The 16,864-nt window shown below is 39.9% G+C and overlaps 1 protein-coding gene and 1 long non-coding RNA gene across 3 annotated transcripts in view; one reads left to right on the top strand and one right to left on the bottom strand.

The window, feature by feature from the left end:
• The window catches only part of CNTNAP5 (contactin associated protein family member 5), an 876,147-nt gene that overhangs the window by 754,319 nt on the left and 104,964 nt on the right, over positions 1–16,864 (top strand). The window lies entirely within an intron of this gene.
• LOC134807969 (uncharacterized) overlaps positions 7,528–16,864 on the bottom strand; it is a 73,826-nt gene continuing 64,489 nt past the window's right edge. For both annotated transcript variants that reach the window (XR_010149714.1, XR_010149715.1), the window contains one exon: positions 7,528–8,184. This is a non-coding gene — a long non-coding RNA (uncharacterized LOC134807969). The remainder of the gene's footprint in view (positions 8,185–16,864) is intronic.

Consider the following 16,864-nt stretch of genomic DNA (forward strand, 5'->3'; position numbering starts at 1 on the left):
CCATGCCTAGGGAAATACAGCTGCCATGAAGACAGACAGTGCATAATGAATATAATTGTATCAAATTGCACACACATATACACACACATATATATAACTCTATACTGAGCACTATTTTAATTAATCTACACAACATTTACTTCTCATCACAACCCTGTTTGATTGATTTATTGTAGAAACTGAGGCACTTCAAAATCTCACAGCAAGTAAGAAGCAGAGCTGGATTCACCCTCCCTTCCTCAGTCTGGTGGCATATTCTGTATTCTTAACCACAAGGGCTAAACTAAGAGTGTTTTTAAAATGCACAATGTTTTAAATAATGTGAATCTATTTCATTGAGAAAGCATTCTTGAATTCTACCCTGCCCCTATCTTTTTACATCCTGAGGTCTTACTCTATTAAAAGCTGCCTGATCCCATAGGCATCTGCATGTTTTAAAGTCCTGGCTACATGCAGGAATCAAGAAGGTACTTGTGCCTTGTTTGTATGATTGTTTAAGTTTAGGTCTCAGGGCATGTGTGAAAGTTCAGGTATGAGTCCTGAGCCAAATATGAGTGACCATGGCCTGTGACACAGTCCTCAGGAGGTCCTGAGAACATGTGCCCAAGGTGGTCAAGGTACAGCTTGGTTTTATATATTTTATATATTTTAGTTAGCTCAGGCTAACTCATGGGAGATGGATGTCCAGGACATTGTTATTAATAGAGTGTCCACCTTCCCCACTCCAGCTCGGAACACCCCCACCACACCTTGCTCCAGGGAACCCATAGCAGTAGGTAGTGAGAAAGATGCCCTGATTTAGAATCCTGGACATGTCTTGCCATCTCCTTATACTGCAGAGATACAACTAAGATATGTGCTCAATCGTTCATTTTTTATTAACTCTGTGGGTAATCACTAGTCAAACTGCACAGTATCAGGAACTGTGAAGATAAGAAAAGAAATGCAGGACTAAGTGCTGTCTAAAGGAGATAAGGAAAGAGAGACTAAAAAATCTGCCTTCAACTTTTTGAAAGGCAATCTAGATAGAGGAAGCAGTCGTGTTTCCCAGATTTCTACAGCAATCTAACTAGAAGGGAGACTTTGACTAAATTTTAAAATGAATCTTCTAAAAATTCAGGGATTATAACAGTGGAATAAAGTACCTTGAGTGGTAGTGAATTCTTTGCCATTGGAGGTCCTCAAATAATAATGCATGACTATTTGTTGGAGAAACCATAATAACTATCACAGGAGTAGATGAGAGGAAAAAATAATAACCTCTGAGTTTCTTCCCAAGTCTTAGATTTTGTGATTCTTTATTCCCTTCTTGTGTAGTCTTACATTAATGTTTCTTTCTGTTAAGGCTTCATTTGCAGACTTTGAAATGCTGCTTTGAGGAATAAAGAATCGATATTCTTACAGCTTGTTCCCAGTATGTTTGTTCTATTAGGCCATTGACCTAATTACCAGAGAATCATGGGGGGTGGGCATTGCATTATAAAGAACTGGCAATATTTTAATGTGACTTTGATACACTGTCGTGAAAAAAAAATACCTGTGAAAATACTATTGGGAGTTAAGGATTATTCGAGGTTGCAAAAAGATCAGAAAACCACAGGGTTTAAAGGGGGAGGTTATTTATTATCTGTGAGAGTTTTTATGATAAGATTGATTCAAACCTCCCTGAGAAGAATTAAGAGTCTTCTGTTAGTCTAGCTGTCTTAACCTTTGTGACTGAAGATAGCCTTGGGAATCTGGTGGAAATTATAAGAGGGCCACTCTTACAGGGAGCCCATTTTGCTTTCTCCAAATAAAATCAAGTATCCACCTCCAGGTTGTGCACAATGGCTCTAATTTTAGCACTCTGGGTTAAGAAGTCAGCAGGTGGAGTAAGGTGGATGAGTTGCATAAACACTGCACACAATTCTCAGCTTGCAAATTTATTTAATATAGTTGAACGGGCCAGAGGAAAGAAGATCAACGTGATTCAAAGTCATGGTTATAAGTCTCTCCCTGGCAGGGGTTTGATTTTCCAGGGTTGGAATTCTTCTGTGCCCTTTATCATTATTCTTGAAATTTCTCCAACTAGAGAATCATTCTGGTTAAACTGCTGCTATCTTTTCAAAGGAAAACAGGTACTTCTTCCTAAACAAAAAGAAATTAGTTTAATTTCTGGAATGGAAGAACAGAGGCAGAAAGAGAGACATTTTGAGGTCACAGAGTTGTTAGGAAAGAGAAGGCAGTTTTAGTTCTATAACCTGGGGCTGTGGCCACAGACAACTTCTCTGAGTCTGGACAGTTGGAGGAGAAAGGGTCTTGAAGACAGGAAAAGGGTACAGAAAGGGAGATGAGCTCATTCTCAAGATACACAGGACTTTCACAGAATTTTATTGAGTGATGGCTTTGCTTTCTCCACAGTAGTGGGGATTTCTCTTTCAAATTTGCAACTCAGAAAATATTCATGGGGCACTTACCATGTGGCAGATACTAGCTCATGTACTGAAGAGACAAAGACAGATAGAAAGGATCCTTCCCTGGCTTTAAGAAATCTAATTGGCCAGGCGCGGTGGCTCACACCTGTAATCCCAGCACTTTGGGAGGCCGAGGCTGGCAGATCACGAGGTCAGGAGATCGAGATCATCCTGGCTAACACGGTGAAAACTCATCTCTACAAAAAATTAGCCAGGCATGGTGGCGGGTGCCTTTAGTCCCAGCTACTCGGGAGGCTGAGGCAGGAGAATGATGTGAACCCGGGAGGTGGAGCTTGCAGTGAGCCGAGATCACGCCACTGCACTCCAGGCTGGGTGACAGAGCAAGACTCCTTCAAAAAACAAAAAAAAAAGAAGTCTAGTTATGGGACAGAAACATAGTTTAAAAAACGAATGTCATCGATGCTAGGTAGAAGTCTGTTCTAGGTAGAATGAGTTAAAGATGATCAATTCTCTCTGGGAGAGAAGGTCAGAAAAGGCTTCCTAGAGAGGGTGATGCTTGAGTTGGTCATGAAAGATAAATTAGTGTTCTCCAGCAGACATTACATTTTTTCACGAAAATAAAGATTATTTTTGATTGTTCCTCATTTTCTCCATTTTATTCACATTGCAGTTGAAATCTATATATGTGTTATGATCAATTTCTGTTTCTATTCTTCCATCATCTTCTTTGTTGATAGAAATGCAAAGTCAAATTTAGAATATGCACTAACTCTAGGGCTATCCATCTATGGTGAAATCCTTTGGGTACACAATCCAAATATGGTTCCCAGATCACCTTCTGGGGAGGCTGTGCAGCTGCCCTCCAGCACCAAATGGTTTGTCTGACTTTGCTTCAGGATTTCCTTTTTATCAATCTTTTTTTAAGCATATGCATTCAAAAGATGCACTGTCTGCATTTGTGATTGCACACACCTTGGAAGGAATAATGATGAACTGCGACATTTTATATTTTGAACACACTAACTCAAGGGAGGCAAGAATAAGAAGGAAGCCAGGGAGGGAGCATTTTCAAAACACAAAACTCTGCAGTGGCTATCCAGGGCTGGGTTGACCTTAGAACACCCCTGCCATTACTGCTATCTTATGGAAGCCCTTCAAAGTGTAATGCTGCCTCCACATAGCCCCTCTCTGACACCAGCATATGCTTGATTTCCGCAGAGCAGCAAGAATCCTGAAAAACAGAAGGGGAAAAGCAAGCCTTGGAAGGATTATTTTGACAGCATAACTAAGCCCTGACCACTTCAGTCTCTGGGCTTGTGTCAAGTAACACTTTGCTGATTTTGAATTTAAAATTCCCAGTAGTCTTTTGCTATCTCCCAGACTTTGTTTTAGTTGTTTCATTCCCTACATTTCTGTGCTTTCCAACAATCTCTTGTACTTTCATCATCCATTTCACAGTAATGAGGTTATGAGACACTGTGACCTCTAGAGGGCGATAAAGAGTCCTCCTGGTCACTTTCTCCTAGGGAAGGTCAATGGATGATAAGGGCAGGACAGAGGGCACTTCCATTATCACAGGGTTAGACTTGGGTGGTAAGGGTGGGCCTGACTGGAGAAACAGTGGCATGCTTAGTAGCACTGGATCTGGTTAATCTTTCTTGTTTCTCTTCTCTTTGTTGTTGTTTATGCTTTATTTTCTGATATGCTCCTAAGTCCCAAGAAGATTGCTATGAACTGAGTTGTGAACCACCCCCTTCCCAAAATCCATGACCCTCAGTGTAGCTGTATTTGGAGTAACAGGGTAATTAGGTTAAATGAAATTATAAGATCGGAGCCCTAATCCGACAGGATTAGTGTCCTTAAAGCAGGAGACACTAGAGAACTCTGTCTCCTGCTCTCTCTTTGAATGCCATGTGAGGACACTGAGAAGGCGGCCATCCACAAGCCAGGAAAAGAGCCCTCAACAGGGACCGAGTCAGCCAGCACTTGTGTTTGTATTTCCCAGCCTCCAGAAGTTTGAGAAAATAAATTGTGTTGTCTGAGTCACTCACTCAGTCTATGACATTTTATTGTAGCCAACTGAGCCAACTTTGCAACTCATTGACAAAGGTCAAATGAGATGATGCAAGTAACTATGCTGTGTAGACTGTAAACTATAAAACACACTTTATTTCCTTATTGGTAAAAGTAATAATATGAATGTTCTGCATCCTGGGGTTATCAGAGCATGAATGTGAAGGCTAGAATTTAGGGAATTTGGGGTTAAAAATTAATACTCCTCTTTGTATGAAATACTCCTCTTTGTAATGAAAATGTGCAGTGCGTAGAGGCAGAACACTTGGGCCTGGAAGGGACATTACCCTGAAGAAGGAGAAAGATAAGGTACAGGGTGTCCTCTTGAAAACCGGCTGTCTCTAGTCACAGGAAACAGATTTTAATATACACAAGCATGAAAATGAAACCTTTTAAGAAGGACTTTCTCAATTGCCCCCTGACACAGACCTTCAGGGAACTTCCCTGATGTCTCTAAAATAGAGAGGAGTGTGTGTGTGTGTGTGTATAGAGAGAGAGCTATAATAACTAGGAAACAGAGTTATGTGTAGAACTAACAAAGACTTCTGCTCACTGCAGTGCTAGTCCTTGCACAATACACCTGGGGCAACATAGTCAAACACAAGGAAACTCCCCACCTCAACCCCAACAACTTTGGCTGTGGAGCTAGCTGGGCAGCATGTGCCAGCATCAAAGAAAATCAAAATAGAGACAATAGCAGCTTCTAAGTCAGTCCTCTAAGACCCTCAGAAAAGAGCTAGTATGGAAATAAAGCCAACAAATATGTCAAAATACAATCAACTCTACAAACATCTGTTTAATACCTACTGTCTCAGTTTGCCAGGGCTGCCAAAACAAAATACCACAGACTGAATGACATAAACAACAACAATTTATTTTCTAACAGTTCTAGAGACTGGAAGTCCAAGTTCAAGGTACTGGCAGTGTTGGCGTCTGTTGAGGACCCTGCTTTTGTGTTGGCCACCTTTCCCTGTGTGCTCACATGATCTTTCCTGGTGAATGAGGAGAAAGGGACAGAGAGACAGAGGGGCTTTGCTGGTGTCTCTTCTTATAAGGACACTAATCCTATAGGATGAGAGGCCCACCCTAATGACCTCATTTACCCTGAATTACTTCGTTAGAGGCCTCCTTTCCGAATACAGCCACACTAGAGTTAGTCTTCAACATATGAATCTTGTGGAGACACAAACATTTATTCTATAATACCTGCCATGTGCTAGATGCTGTTCTATGTGCTCATGGTAGAAAAATAAGTATGGTGTAGTTGGCTTCAGAAAGATTCTTGGGGTTAAGATTAATATACAATTCATCTTTGTAACGTCAGTGTGAGGCAGAGTAACTTAGCACATAGTTCACCTCTGATTATTCTTGGATTTAATTAATGTATTTTGAATCTAGTAGGAGGAGAAGTTACATATACAGTGAGAGGGGAAATGCCCTATAGAATCCGTAAGATGTTATAGGATGACAGTGGGGCCATATTGGGGAAAGGGGGTAGCTCTTCCTGGTGCATTTCAAAAGTCTTCCAGTATAAATAGGCATGAATATACATTGCATTAATTGAGTTCTTAATCATATTCTTTTTGGGATTCTGTCCTGCCACCTGTGATGTATGTGTGGGAGGCAGAGTTGCTTGGGGAGTGGGTCTCTATGTTCTCACAGCCTCTGGGTCTTCTCACTTTGTACTTTCCCAGTTTAAACGACTCTTCAGAAATTTTCCAATAATTGAGCAACTGCTGGTTTTTTCAGCAAGGCTGGTTGCTTACAGCTGTACTGTGAGAATCAGAATAATTATTATTTGCCCTTATGATGCTTCATTGTTTATGGAAAGAAAAAAGGAGTGCACAAAGTGCCTTGGTTCTTCATCTGTAAACGTGGGATAATCTTGTTGGTCAAGGGTCTCACAGCCGTGTGGTGGGGCATTAATGAGATCCTGTCTGTAAAGGGCTTGGAGAAACTCACTTGAAAGATGTGGCATAAATACAAAGAAGGGTTATTACAAAACAGACCAAAGAACAGGCTAGTTACTGAACTACCTTTATTTTACTTTTTTTTTTTTTTTTTTTTTAAGCCAGGGATAAAGAAAATGGGAGATTAAATGTTTAGCTTTTGGACTGGAACTCTAATTAGAGGTTTAAGGATTAAGAAAATAGTTGGAGTCAGTGTGAAGAAGCTTTTCTCAGAGAAAAGACATGTTTTTATTCTTCTTAGAGCACTTGACCTGTAAATACTTACATCTTGAGATGTGAAACAAATTCAATGAAAGGCCTGAGCTCAGGGCTTATTCGGTTCTCTGTGCAGTTAATTACCTTTTGTCCGGCAAGGAGGCCTTGAATTATCATTATTTCTCCTAATTCAAAGTTATTGAAGATATGTCTCCACTTTAATAAGTAGTTTGACCTCTCGATGTTAAGAAATAAGGACTCTGACAGTCGGATGCCCTGTTCTAAATCTGCAGTGGAAAGATGGGTCGGGGGATAGTTTCCAGCCTTAAGAATCCAGTTCAAATTCCTAACACCAGCCATATGCCACTGTCTTTGATCTTTCAGCTAGAAAATATTTCCTAGCAGCTAATACCTATCAAGTGCTGAGTATGTGCCAAGGCATAGTTTTCGTAGTTTGCAAACATTAATTCATCTCCTTCTCACACAATGACTATGGAGTCGGTACTAGTATTTCCCTATTTTACAGACAAGGAAATTTTGGCCTAGAAAGGTTAAATGACTTGTCCAAAAAGACACAGCAAGGAATCAGTGGGGCTGGAAATCAAAGCCCATTATATTTACTTTTTAACTTATAAACTCTTCTGCTTTGTTCTCTGACGTTTCATGGTACTGTGTGTACTTCTCTCAAGGAACCTGCCATGTTTTTCTGGATGCTTGCTCAAGCCCCCATCTAGGTTGTATTCTTGTCTAGGAATGCCACATTTACTTCCTGTGCACCCCACCACCACGTCTTGCTTGTAGATCTTCATTCAAGAGAGGGGCCAGGCAGAAATAATGGGGTAATATATCAGGAGTGCTAAAACACCACTGGAAGATTTAGAAACACAATGCCAATGAAAGAACTTGCCACAGATCTCCTGATATTTAGCAATTTGTACTTTGATGCACAAGGAAGCACACAGGACTAACAAGTCAAGAAAAAATACCATGCCTTTATTGGTGTCAATTTCTGTAATGCAAGTTTCAGGATGCAGCAAGAGCCTCCAGCTCCGATATTCACCAGCCAAATCCCACAGCCACTGTCAACTGAAATGCTGTAGTGGAATAGCACACAGGGGAGTGCTACTTTCTTGGAACAAGTGATTTTAAAGTATTAATAGGGCTCCCCAGGATTTTTTACTTTTTGGTCAGAAAAATTACATGTGATAAATGTATGTTCTCATTTAAACATGAAGAATGAATGTGCAAATTTATTATCTCTCCCTTCTTAAACTCCTTCAAAATGACATAAAGCAGGCCAGGCACGGTGGCTCATGCTTGTAATCTCAGTACTTCAGGAGGCCGAAGTCAGGAGTTCGAGACCAGCCTGGCCAACATGGTGAAACTCCGTCTCTACTAAAAATACAAGAATTTGTCGGGCGTGATGGTGCATGCCTGTAGTCCCAGCTACTCAGCAGGCTGAGGCAGAGTAATGGCTTGAACCTGGGAGGCAGACGTTGCAGCGAGCCAAGATTGCACCAGGGCACTCCAGCCTGGGTGACAGAGAGAGAAAAAAAAAAGACAAAGCAATCAAATAACTTTTTACTTTATTTTAGAAGTAGGAAATTGAAAAGACAAAGACAACAGAAGGGAATTTAGTATGAGTGAAAAATATGAACTCACTGTGGGAAATTGGAGAGCAGATAAAGGAGGAAGGCTGCCTCCGCCCCAGTGTTTGCTGAACAGTTTTCCTGTTCAGGCTAATATGCAAGTTCTTTTTCACTTCCATCCCAGGCTTATTCTTTAGCGTATAGAAGTTGAACCAAAGATTGTCCAAAGCTGAAGGCAAGTTGAAGATACTGGGCTAAATACGGAAATAAAGGACTGTCTGCACACTGGGCTATGGGATCCCTAGCCTTATTTTGTGGCCCTGTTCCCAGAGCTCTTACGGTGAGACTTTTTTTTTTCTCTATACTGGAGATAAGAGTCCTTGACCATGGAAGAACTGAACAGCCCCATGAAAAACATGTGTGATAATTGGAATTATAGAAATGTCCCCTCATTGAAAAAAATAGTTTACCCATATGATCACCAGACAGTAAAGCCCATCTACTGACCTGCGTAGCTCCTTCACTTGGGAACTTCAGTCCAATTTGTAGTGCCTCAGTCATAAGTGTGAACAAATAACCAAGGCTACTCAGTGCTTTCACCAGCCTTCCAGGACAAAAGATGACAATGAAAGCATACAAATAAAGGTAATGGAGAAACAGAGGTGATGCAAGAGACACAAGAAACATCAACAACATAATATCTTCAGCTAGATAGGATAATATATAAACCCATAAAACAATAATATGGTATTTATTTATTTATTTATTAAGAAACAGAGTCTCTCTCTCTCTCGCCCAGGCTGCAGTGCAGTGCCATGATCATAGCTCACTGCAGCCTCAAACTCCTGGACTCAAGGGATCCTCCTGCTTCAGCCTCCTGCATGTCTGGGAATATAGCTGCAAGCCACTCTGCCCGGCTGGGAACATGATCTTTAAAAAAACCTGGCAAACAATGAGAAATAACTTTTGGAAATGTGATAGAGAAATTTGTTAAAAAATCTAGAAAGGTGGGAGATAAAATCTGAGAAATCTCCTAGCAAGTTGAATAAAAATAAAAAAAGTGGGCAATCAAAAACAAAGAAGAAAATCAGAGGGTCAAAATGTAATGTCCAATATCTAATAGTATTTACAGAAAGAGAGAATAAATGTGGAGGAGGTGTTAGCAAAGATATAATTGAAAATATTTTATAGAATAAAACTGATGTAAAAGTTTGTTCTCTTACCCAGCACAGTGCATAGAAAACGGCACACACAAAGGCAAAGGCAAAATCCTAAATCTCCTAAAGATAGATGAATCAGGAGTCAGACAGACATGGAACTTCTGAAGAAAAACACTGGCCATTTGCAGATAGTGGAAAAACACCACAATTCTAAGCGGAAATGGTTTGCAAACTGGAATCCTATGTTTAGTCAAATTATCAGTCATGTGTAATGTCGTTATTGAAGACTTCCTAAATATCTTTCCTGGGACTCTACTTGATATGCATGCATTCATTATCTGATATTGCATAAAAACTACCACCAAACTTAGCACCTTAACGCAACACACATTTATCACCTTATATAGTTCTGGGAGAGGTCAGGAATCTCAGCCTGGTTTAACTGGATGATTCCAGCTCTTGGTGTCTCCGAGGTCAAACTGTTGTCCTGGGCAAAGAGCTTGATAATCTGCTTCCAAGCTCCCTCGTGTGGCTGTTGACAGGAGATTTCAGGTTCTTGACAGGCTGGTTTTTTAATAGCGCTGTTTAAACAGCATGTCATCTGGCTTCCCCAGATACAGTGGAGGGCAGGGGGCAAGGGTATAGAGGCAGGACACAGGAGGACAGTTAAAACAGAAATTAAAGTCTTTTAGAACCTTAACTGGAGAAGGGATGCCTAGTCCAACCTGGGAGAGAATTACACAAGGGTGTGAATACCAGGAGGCAGGGATTATTGGATGCCATCATGAAGATTGCCTGTCACAACGTGGTTCACCCAATTAAAGAAGTATATAAAAAAGAAAGACATGAGATCCAGGAAACAGAGAACCCACCACAGAACAGGCCACGTATTTCGGGATAGCAGCTATGCAGAAGTCACAGAGAAAACCCAGTCTGGGTCAATGGTTCTCAGCTGGGCATGCTATTGCCCTCCCAGATCCTCTGGGAGGGTGCATTTAACAATATACAGAGACATTTTTCATTGTCAAGATGGGACTGCTACAGGTATGCAGTGAGTGGGAGTGAGGGATGCGGCAAAACATCTGTAAAACCAGGATAGCCCCCCTGATGAAGAATTATTTGGTCCAGAATGTTAAGAATTTTAAAGTTGAGGAAACCAAATCTATAGGTCTAGAATGAGATACAAGAAAACAGGCCATTTGGAAGGAGGATCCTAGAAAAAGTCTGCAAGTAACAAATACCAGCTTTATCACTTGCATGCATATATCAGACAAACAATAAGGACTTTGAAAACCAACCTCACCAAAATGGTGATAGACCTATACAGAAAGCATGACAGGGAATCTTATGTGACTGGGTCTCAGAAAGACAGCTCCTTATTTATAAATGTGGGTGGGCAAAAGATTATATCTAAAATGGATAAATCAAGAAATAACAACATATTTAGTAAAATAGAGTTAAAAATAAGAAGAGTAATGGAACTAAAATAACTGCATGTGAGGAGGAAGGCGAGAGGGTGGGGCAACAGCTGCTTTCTTATGTTCAGTTATTCTATACTATTTGACTTTATAAATGTATTACTTCGATAAAAAATTAAGTGCTTCAAATAAATCTATTGTTAGATTATAAAGAAAGTTGTTTACAGTTTTGTTAAAAGAAAATTAGTTTTTTTCCCTACCGATAAATATGTATAAATATCTAAAGGATATTGGCTGAAGACACATAAGATGACTATGTGGACAGTGGCACACATGCCCCTTTTTGATGTTTTCAGTTAATGTAGTTATTCAATGAGTGAATGAAGGAATGAATGAACAATGCATGATGAAATAATTAAATTGAAAACAGGTCGGGCGCGGTGGCTCATGCCTGTAATCCCATCACTTTAGGAGGCAGAGGGGGGTGGATCACCTGAAATCAGGAGTTCGAGACCAGCCTGGCCAACATGGAAAAACCCCATCTGTACTAAAAATACAAAAAGTTAGCTGGGCGTGGTGTCAGGCACCTGTAATCCCAGCTACTCAGGAGGCTGAGGCAGGAGAATCGCTTGAACCCGGGAGGCAGAGGTTGCAGAGAGTCAAAATTGTGCCACCGCACTCCAGCCTGGGCAACAAGAGCAAAACTCCATCTCAAAAAATATATATATATATATTTTTTATAATATATATATATTTTTTATAATATATATATATTTTTTATAATATATATATTTTTTATAATATATATAAAATTTATATTTATATATTATATAATATATGATTTATATTTATATATTATATAATATATAATTTATATTTATATATTATATATAATATACATTATATTTATATAATGTATATTATTTATAATATATAAATAATATATGTATTTATAATACATAAGTATATATAAAACAAATGATTCTACCCTTTTTTTAATGGTAAAGCACATTTTATTTAAATAGTTCATGCTAAGGCTAATAAGAAGCTCCTCATTGCCAGATCTGGTTCAGGCCTTAATCTCCATGAGCTACCTAGAGCACACATATGGAAACCAAAAATAAAATTTGAAGTCCCCCAACCCCCCAGTGATCAGAGTGGAATCCCTCCTTTATGGCAGGGCACTCCAAAGTTAACTTCAAAGACTGGTTTAGGCCATGACAGGAAAGGGGCGGTTGGACATACTGCATTATACCCTCCCCACTTTTGGAATTCAGGAAAAGTCAACTAGCATTTGACATCAACCCAGACCTTAAATCTCATAAGAAATATTTGCAATCTATTCTCTCTAAATCCAGCCACCTGGAGGCTTCATCTGCATGATAAAGCTTTGGTTTCCACAACCTCTTATCATAACTCAGACATTCCTTTCTATTGATATTAACTCTTTCAAACAATCTGAAAAATTGTAGATCTACCTGTAACCTGGAAGCCCCATCTTTGAGTTGTCTTGCCTTTCTGGACCAAACCAATGGTTATCTTAAATGTATATGATTGATGTCCCATATCTCCCTAAAATGTATAAAACCAAGTTGCACCCCAATCACCTTGGGCCCATGTTCTCAGGGTCTCCTGAGGGCTGTGCTGTGTCGTGATCTATGATCACTCATATTTCACTCAGAATAAATCTCTTCAAATATTTTACAGAGTTTGACTTTTCATTGACACATGCCCTTACAAGAGCATTGGAGCTCTCTTGGCCACTTCTCAGTCTTCTGGATGAACACCTTGTCCTGAGCCTACCCTTTAAATGTTGACCTTTTGTGTCAGCTCTGGTTTTTTTTTTGCTTTTTTTGTTTTTGTTTTTGTTTTTTTGAGATGGAGTCTTGCTCTGTCGCCCAGGCTGGAGTGCAGTGGTGTGATCTCGGCTCACTGCAAGCTCCACCTCCTGGGTTCACGCCATTTTCCTGCCTCAGCCTCCCGAGTAGCTGGGACTATAGGTGCCCGCCACCATGCCTGGCTAATTTTTTTGTATTTTTAGTAGAGACAGGGTTTCACCATTTTAGCCAGGATGGTCTCGATCTCCTGACCTCGTGATCCACCCGCCTCGGCCTCCCAAAGTGCTGGGATTACAGGCATGAGCCACCGTGCCCGGACTGTTTTTTTTTTTTTTTCTTTTTTTGAAAGAGAGATATACCCTCACTGAGCTAACTCATCTATTCCCATTTCCAAAACTTCAGCTGGTTACTGTATCCTGATGAACCCAAATCTATATGCCTAGCTTGAGTAGATCTATTTGGCCTTAAAAGAATTGTCTCAATTACATACAGGGGCAACTTTACTTGGTTGTCCCCTAGGCCTCTAAAACTCAACACTTCACAAAATGAACTCAAGCTCTACCTCAACACCTCCCCACCACTCCAACTCCTCAGCTAGATCTGCTTCTGCTTGATTTTTTCTTTTTTCAGGGAAATGTTCTACATTCACCCAAATGTCCATGTCAGAAACAAGCATCACTCTTCTTTTCCTCTTTCTCACCCCTCTGGAGTCCATCAAACACCACACTTTACTGAATATACTTATATTGCATGTGGCATAGCTGCTTCCACAGTCTCTTTAAATCTATTCAGTTCTTTATACAAAGATAGCTTTGGCTATCTTTGTTCTGGCCACCCTAATCTTGGAATTAGATTACTGCCACGGAGTTCAAATACTTCTCCCAACCTCTAGGCCTGTACCCTTTTAATTCATTCTCCATTCTGACCAGGGTGATCTTTTAAAAATTCAAATATATTCATGTCACTTATTTTTTGATAGCTTCCCATTGCCTGCAGGTTCACCTCTAAACTCTCCTCAATCCCAGGCTCTTGTTATTCTCTGAAGTTTCCTTTTTTTTTTTTTGATTCTTACACCCCACTATACCCTCTGTCTATATTAAGTTATGCTCAGATGATTGGAAGCATCATGTTCTGTCCTTCCTCTAGGTCTTTGCACATTTTCTTACCTTTGCTCGAATCCTCTTTTTTTTTTTCCTGCCTCCATTCCCTCGCTGGAAATTCTAATTTCTCCAAGTTTTGGTTCCATGTCACTTTCTCTGGGAAGCTTTCCTGGTCCCCTCCCAAAGACTGCATTAAGAGCCTTTCAACTGAGCTTTCTGTATCAGTCTATTACAGAAATTGTCACAATCACTGTTCACTTGTATCCACTGCTATGATCTGAATTCCAGGACTCAGCACTCCTGGCCTAGCACAATGTGGGGGCCCAGTGTCTACAGGCGACAAATACTCCACCATTGTGGACAACTTTTCTTAGTGAAATTGCTTAAGAGCTTCTTTTAAAAATAGGGCATTTTTTTTCAAGCAAAAGATCCTTTTTTACAAGCATATACTAATGGTTCATCTTTAAAAGAGTTCACTGGCATATCTTTGTTGTGCACTAAAGCACAGTGAAGAAAGAAAAAGAAGAAATTAAATTGGCTAACAACCTTGCTTAAAAGCACAGAAATAAAATGAGAGTAAAACTTAAAAAAGTTGCAGATAATAAAAATGGATTGCACTCTTCTTCTTATTTCTAATTTTGATAGATATTTTTCTTCTCAAAGGGTCTGAGAAAAAAATATCTTAAAAGGGAGGCAATTTAAAACAGGCAAAATATTGCATTAAAACAAAGAGAGGGGAAAAACGTGATCAAGTCATCAGCTCCGTAATGCTAATACTGTTGGTTTTCAGGTGTTTGAATTGCCCACCTTAGGTGGGGCCTCTAAAAAGACAAATGAGATTAGAGATGAAGTGCCTGCTAGTCTAAATGAAAGCACAACAATGAAAATCAAAGAAACAGCACACTTAATTCCCCTCTGACGTTCCTGATTTCTAGCTCTCCGTAGCAATAACTAAGTAAGCCTGGGTGTCCAGCAACATAGGCCATTGACATTTGTCAGAATTTTCAATAAACTGGCAATGAAAGACTAAATCCATGCAAGGTGGGAGATGAATTAGCACACAGCCAAAGGTACTGGAGGAATAAGCACTGGTTTCGTAGCTGAAATATTTTTTGATAAAGTAATAATCCTCGGTAATCTCTCTCCAGCTTTAAATAACAGTCAGTCTTTGTGCCGGCAGTTTAATTTTGTTGGCTGCCCTTGTCTTACAAATATATTTAGTGGAGTCTGGAATATCATTTTGTGCTGAAAGCTGAAGGCTTTGTCATGCTGAAGCCAGGCAGAGGCAATAAATCAAGGACAAAGTGAAAAGGAATAGAAATGGGCTATCAGAAACTTATTTCCCCAGAGCGGCCGAGCGTTCTTCTCATGCTAGCAGGTGTATTGCATCAGTCATGTCTTCCTGTTAAGCGCCTATGTTGTAATGATATTGACTTACAACTACATTGCACCCTGGTTGGCATTGCTCCAAAGTGCTTAAGATGCATCTATGGGAAATACATGCTGAAAATAGCGTCATGAAAATATACAACTCCAGTTTTCTTTTCTTTCATTTTTTTTTTCTTTTCCTCCTCTAAGATCATTCTTCCCAGGAAATGGGCTTTAGGTAACTTCCCCAAGTCACACCATTTGTACATGGAAAGGTGTATAACTGAATAATTTTATCCTCCAGTAAGAACTGTGCTGGGACACGATATTCAACTTCAGCTTCTTCCACTAATTTCCTCATTTGTGTCTAATCAATTAATAAATGACGTTTTAAAGGTAAGGGACCACTATAAACTTAAAATGATGAAACCAGGACTAATGTTCTTCGAGATCTGTGTTTGCCAAATTGGTCATTACTGAGAATGGATTGTGGAGAAAGAATATTTAAGTGTTTATAGGGGTCTGTGTCTTACCATTAGCAATATAAATGAATAAAAATCACTATACTAGGAAGCCAGGGAGCTGGGTTCTTGTATTAGTTTTCTATTGTTGAGTAATACTTCTACAAATGTGCTGGATTAGAAGAGCAAACGTTTCTTATCTCACAGTTCCCTTGGGTCAAGAGTCCAAGCACCATTTGTCTGTGTGCTCTATTCAGGGGCTCACAGGCTACAATCAAGGTATCAGCTGGGATGTGGTCTCATCAGAGGCTCCCCTGGGAAAAGTTCTGTTTCCAAGCTCCATTAGGTTGTTGGAAGAACTCAGTTTCTTGTAGTTTTGGTTCCTATTTTCTTTCTGGGCTGCCATCCAGTCTCTGTTCCCACCTCCCAGAGGCCACGAAAGTTCCTTGTGGCACTCCCTATTGGCCTTGCAGCTTACTTTTTTTTTTTTTTTTTTTTGAGACAGAGTCTCGCTTTTGTTGCCCAGGCTGGAGTGCAATGGCACAACCTCAGCTCACTGCAACCTCCATCTCTGGGGTTCAAGTGATTCTTCTGCCTCAGCCTGCTGAGTAGCTGGGATTACAGGTGCCCACTGCCACACCTGGCTAATTTTTGTATTTTTAGTAGAGAAGAGGTTTCACCATGTTGGTCAGGCTGGTCTTGAACTCCTGACCTCAGGTGATCCACCCGCCTCAGCCTCCCAAAGTGCCGGGATTACAAGCGTGAGCCACCGTGCATGGCTGCAGCTTGCTTTTTTAAGCCAGCAAAAGAAAGCAAATATATGTATGTATGGATGAATCTTTTAATGTAATTACAGAGAGGATATTCTATCACTTCTGCAATGTAATGTAACCTAATCATGCGAATGATATCACATCATCGTTGCCATATTCTATGTGTTTAAAGCAAGTCACAAGTCTCAACTACACTCAGAATTTGGGGTTCTATGTGGGGTGTAAACATGAGGGCCACCCTAGGGTGTTTCTCCCACATAAGTAGTCCTTATTATTATTAAAAACTAGATACTCATATATTTGCTGTAAGCAGCAAGAATGAATGACTTATATTAACACTAAACAAAATTGATAAATCTCACGAAGTTAATGTTGAAAAAAACAGACTTAAGAAAGGCACATTCTCTATACATTCATTTTATATAAATTTTTAAAACATGCTAAATTAATCTGTGCTCTTAGAATAATGTTAACTTTGGAGGTAGGGAGAATGAGGGAATGCGAG

The sequence above is a fragment of the Pan troglodytes genome, chromosome 13, assembly GCF_028858775.2.
Source record: "Pan troglodytes isolate AG18354 chromosome 13, NHGRI_mPanTro3-v2.0_pri, whole genome shotgun sequence".
NCBI lineage: Eukaryota > Metazoa > Chordata > Mammalia > Primates > Hominidae > Pan > Pan troglodytes.